Source organism: Etheostoma spectabile, unplaced genomic scaffold (genome assembly GCF_008692095.1).
Source record: "Etheostoma spectabile isolate EspeVRDwgs_2016 unplaced genomic scaffold, UIUC_Espe_1.0 scaffold378, whole genome shotgun sequence".
Lineage (NCBI taxonomy): Eukaryota > Metazoa > Chordata > Actinopteri > Perciformes > Percidae > Etheostoma > Etheostoma spectabile.
Genome location: NW_022605595.1, coordinates 163,013 through 168,250, shown reverse-complemented (window position 1 = coordinate 168,250; position 5,238 = coordinate 163,013). Strand labels below are relative to the sequence as shown.

Here is a 5,238-nt window from a genome sequence, read left to right as displayed (position 1 = left end):
TCCTAAAATGCATAATGTTCTTGGAGACAATAAAGGAGAGAGCGTGACAGTAAGCTGCACCCGCCCACACACACACACACACACACACACACACACACACACAGGTCACTGTCACCCCCCTGAGGCAATCCTGTACCTCAGTGGAGCCTGAAACTGATTGTCCTCCATGTGGTGGTAGTAAGACACTACAGGCCTGTCCCTCACAGGCTCAAATGTGTAACCTGAGCCATTAAAATTACTCATTTTCGTGTGTATATAATATGCTGCAGCCGTTGCCTAGATACCTTCGCAGGGCCTACCATGCCAGTGAAATCATTGATAGTGTCAACGTTCTAATATACTAACAAACGCAATTTTTGTGTTGCTTAAAAAAAGCTATATTGATTTTTTTAATTACATTTTTTAGTGTAATTCAATAAATTATCATAACCAACAAGTTATCAAAAGTTAGTTTTTCAGTTCGGTTCATCTTTAAAGGAAGTGTATCCTTGCCGCTGTCATCTAGTGCTTGCTCTTGGTGGGAACTGTGGGGGGGTCTGTAAATAACATTTGGACAACTTTGTGGACCCGGAGCTGAGGGTTGAAAAAGCCCCGACATCACCCTCACCAAACCCACCAGACTCCATGCTAAATAATGCACTACTTGTAGGTGACTTCATAGAGCAGTCAATATCATACCACAACGACGTCATGTAAATAATCTCTACTTTTAGCGTGTATAGAGCAGCATTCTCCAACCAGACTCCATGTAAAATAATCACTACTTTTAGCGTATAGAGCAGCATTTCTCCACCAGACCCATGTAAATAATACTACTTTTAGCGGTGTATAGAGCAGCAGTCGCACACACCCAGACTCATGTAGATACACTACTTTTAGCGTGTATAGAGCAAGCAATCTCCACCAGACTCCATGTAAATAATCACTATTTTTAGCGTGATAGAGCAGCATATCTCCACCAGACTCCATGTAAAAATCACTACTTTAGCATGAGTAGAGCAGCAATCTCCACCAGACTCACATGTAAATAATACTACTTTAGCGTGTAAAGAGGCAGAAGATCTCCCATGTAAATGGTGAATCAAGAGTTTATTCCAACCAGACCAGAGTGGTGATTGTGTGGGAACAGAGGAAAGATGAACCAAGAGGATTTGGTAGTTTATTTAGTTTTGTCCATTTGAATGAAGTGTGTTTTCGATGCTAAAAGTAGTGATATTTACAGGAGTCTGGGTGGTGTGCGACGGTGTTAAAGAGCGAGATTCCAACAGAGTTCTGAATAAATGCTATTTCATCTCGTCTATCGTCGTTCGATTCGCGCTGAGAGAAGAGAGCCCAGGAGGAGAGAAAGACCAGATGAAGGTTTAATGGAATAACACTGCTCTGGGACCCGGAGCTGAGGGTTGAAAACAGCGTCAGTAGTTCCGTTGTCGCTCGTTCTCCTCTTTTGAACGACAAAGTTCCTCCCGTACTCTGCTATCGTTCTTTCAAACAGCCCAAATATCTTTCAGCAGCGAGCAGTAGCGGCTGCTCCACCAACGCTTCAGCATCGGATTTACACACGTTACCTCTTCTAACACAACAAAGCACCCTCTTGCCTAGACAAGAATGCTTCTGATGTAGGACGCCATCTTGGTCAGAGGGGGAAGTTAGCCGCGGTCAGGACTACAGCTTCCGGTGGAGATCAGCTGCTGAGCTTCAAAATAAAAGTCATTCATTCATATTTATTATACAGGAAAGTTAAAAGTAACATTACACTACAATATAAACGGGCCTGACTCAGTTTAAAACTGGTTTTCAGCAGGTTCCTGTTCTGCAGGAACATAAAACCTGGTTACAGCACGTCGGGAGGTGTTCCAGTTGCTTAGCTCCAAAATAAAAGTCCCAAAGTGTTCAGGTTGCTTTGTTTAAAAAAGAAGAAGTCTGGAAGTGTTGTAGGCTAATTTGAAAAAATAAAAATAATGAAGAAAGACAAATATTCATTATTATTTAAAATTTGATAATATTTAAATGTATGTATTTATTTATTTAAATATAAAAATGCTATATATATATATATATATATATATATATATATATATATATATATATATTTAGCATTTTTGGAGGTCTGAGAAAACGAACAAAATTAAAGATGATGGTTGTTTGGTTCAAAAGTCAAGTCCGGAAAAGTTGAAGACTTCCACAGAAATACACACAAAGAAGATTAATGATTATAATGTACTTTTGGAAGAAAGACAAATACATTATTAGATTTTCACATTTTCAGAACTCTGAGTTTAAAAGTTTAATTATAATAATAAATATACATTTTATTATATTATCTCAGCCTTACGCAGGACATTACAAAAAGAAAGAACTCCCAGAGCCACTGCAGTAAACGACAAATTCTGAGTTACAGTTGCACAAATACGGAGTAACTGCAACCGGCTGCATGCACGCTCACTTTAGATAAAGGGTTAATGCAGACAGCAACATAGTACACAATACACAACATCATAAGCCACAGGACAACACACAGTACATGTGGTCCCATTAGGGTGGGGTTGCGAGTATACAGTATACAGTAGGTAACGAAGTTTATTCTACAAAGTCCTGTAAACTTCATCTTCAGCTCGGCCACTGAGTCATCGCAGCTCCCCGCCCCCCCGACAACTATCGCAGGATAGATTTAGTTAATTCATGTGTATTTTTGTTGCTGCTCTCATTTTCCTCATTGTACGTGTCTTCTTATTTTTACTTTTTATATTGTTTACTTGAATGTTATGTTTGTCTGTGGACCTAATTGGTAAAATATGTCTTGTCTCTACCGTGGGATGGAGGGAAACGTAGTTTCGATCTCTTTGTATGTCTTGACATGTGAAGAAATTGACAATAAAGCAGACTTTGACTTTGACTAGAGGCTTTAAAATGCCGACTGTTGTTCTCGGGCCTTCCTGACCGTCTGTGAGAAAACCCATGTGGCCTGATGAGTTTGAAAGGTAGTACCTTGGGTACACTGGGGAGGTAACGTAAGCTTAATAAAAGACTCTTAGATCAAGAAGAACAGAGAGAGCAGAAGATACAGAACCGACTGGGTTCTTGGGAGAGCGACCTCGCGATGGCGTGAGGAAAGAAGATAACCGCTCGCCCAGGGATGGGCCGGGGGGGGGGGGGGGGCGAGATGCATAGACAGTGTGAGGTCTTGAATAGGGGGCATCAGGTGGCGGATAAGGTTTTGTTTGTTTCATAGACAGTTAAAGAAGTGGACCAACAGGTCCCGTTGTTTTCCATGGAGACCAGTGAAGGCTATTAGAAGCTCTGTCCCGGTGATGCTGAGCGTTACTGCGCAGCCTCCAACTGAGCTTGACGACATAGATGTGACGTAGCAACCTGTCTGATTGCTGCTAACTAACATGCTAGTTAACATTAGCATAGACACAGGCTAATTGCTGCTAACTAACATGCTAGTTAACATTAACATAGGCACAGTCAGTTAGCCGTAATTACCTGTGCCAAAGAACAAAACATATAAAGCTTCAGATGTAAAGTTATTCGCTGTCAAATGAATGGAGTCAGCTGGGAAGCTAACGGAGGTGATGGCGCTGGCATCAAAATGGCGCCATGGGAGCTTCGCTTAGAGAGGAGAGAGCCAACGAATGGGGGGTGACATCAGGGTCGTGTATGTCCATAAGTTTACCCCCCTGTGTAGGGACGGAGGGTTAACCAGCCAGTCCAGCAGAGAGCAGACAGCTGAGCTCTTAACAGAAGACACTAGCTCGGCAAAAGGGCTTAGTGTGGTAATCAATTGATGTAGTAATTAACATTTTAATAATGTTGTTTTTAACACCCTCTCCTCATCTCCACCCCTACCCCCCCCTCTCTCTCTCTCCCCCCCCCCCCCACAGGCCTGTCCCCAGATCCCCCGAGGCTCTCTGCCGGTGGGAGGACTGCTTAGACCTGGGGAAGGCGGCGTACTCGGAGGCCGATACGACACAGAAGCTGTGGAGATCGCAGGCGACTGAAGCAGATGGACGGGGGGGGGGGAGCCGTCGCCGTGGACGCCGTTGCCGTGGACGCAGTTGCGTGGACTGCAGTGCAGTGGACGCCGTCACCACCTGGACTACCTGAGTTACTCCGTCTCCAGCAGGGGGCGCTGGAGGCGGCGCTGGACGTCACCCGGCGGGGGTGGGGGGCTGCTGGAGCTCGAGTCGTCGCACCAACACGCTGTTGTCTCTCTAACTGTCTGTCTCTCTAACCTGTCATGCTCTCTAACAGTCGGTCTCTGACCTGTCTGTCTCTCTAACCTGTCTGTCCTCTCGACCTGTCTGTCGGTCTCTCTAACCTGTCTGTCTCTCGACCTGTCTGTCTGTCTCTTAACCTGTCTGTCTGTCTCTCTAACCTGTCTGTCTCTCTACCTGTATGTCCTCTAACCTGTTGTCTCTCTAACATGTCTGTCTCTCTAACTCTGTCTGTCTCTCTACCTGTCTGTTGTCTCTCTAACCTGTCGGTCTGTCTCTGCAAACTGTATGTATCTCTAACTGCCGTCGTATCTCTAAACCGGTGCCGTCTCTTAAACCTGCCTGTCTGTCGAACCTGTTGTCTGTATCTCTAACCGTCTCTCTAAACGTCTGTCTCTACTCACCTGTCGTCTGTCTCTATAACCGCCTCTCTAACCTGCCTGTCTGTTCTCTCTAACCTGTCTGTCTGCTCTCTGCCAACCTGTATGGCTCTCTAACCTGACTGTCTCCTCTAAATGCTGGTCTCTAACCTGTCTGTCTCTTAACTGTGATTCTGCCGTCAGACCCGACCCAGGTCTGTCTCTATGACCCGTCTGTCTCTCTAACTTCTGTATCTTCTGACCGTCTGTCTCATTGACATGTCTGTCTCTCTACCTGTCTGTCTCTATGACTTGTCTGTATCTCTAACCGTCTGTCTCTCTAACCCGTCTGTTCTCTGATTTTCTCCTCCCTGTTTCCTCTTTTCCCGTTTTTTCCCTTTATCCATAGCCTGGTTGTCTCTCTGACCTGTCTGTCTCTCGACATAAGTCTGTCTCTTGACCTGTCTGTCTCTCTAACCTGCCTGTCGGTCTCTCTAACCGCTGGCTCTTAAATGACATGTCTCTCGAACCCGTCTGTCTCTCTAACCCGTCTGTCTGTCCTTAACCTGCCTGTCTCTTAACCTGTCTGTCTCTCTAACTTGTTGATTCTGCCGTCAGACCGGACCCACCTGTCTGTCTCTCTAACCGGTGTCTCTCTGACC

At 44.9% G+C, this 5,238-nt stretch overlaps 1 protein-coding gene and 1 long non-coding RNA gene across 2 annotated transcripts in view; both read right to left on the bottom strand.

The window, feature by feature from the left end:
* The window catches only part of LOC116686472 (uncharacterized), a 6,658-nt gene extending 5,239 nt beyond the window's left edge, over positions 1-1,419 (bottom strand). Inside the window, exon 1 of the long non-coding RNA XR_004331264.1 lies at positions 1,388-1,419. This is a non-coding gene — a long non-coding RNA (uncharacterized LOC116686472). The remainder of the gene's footprint in view (positions 1-1,387) is intronic.
* LOC116686444 (oocyte zinc finger protein XlCOF7.1-like) overlaps positions 1-5,238 on the bottom strand; it is a 588,898-nt gene that overhangs the window by 563,820 nt on the left and 19,840 nt on the right. The window lies entirely within an intron of this gene.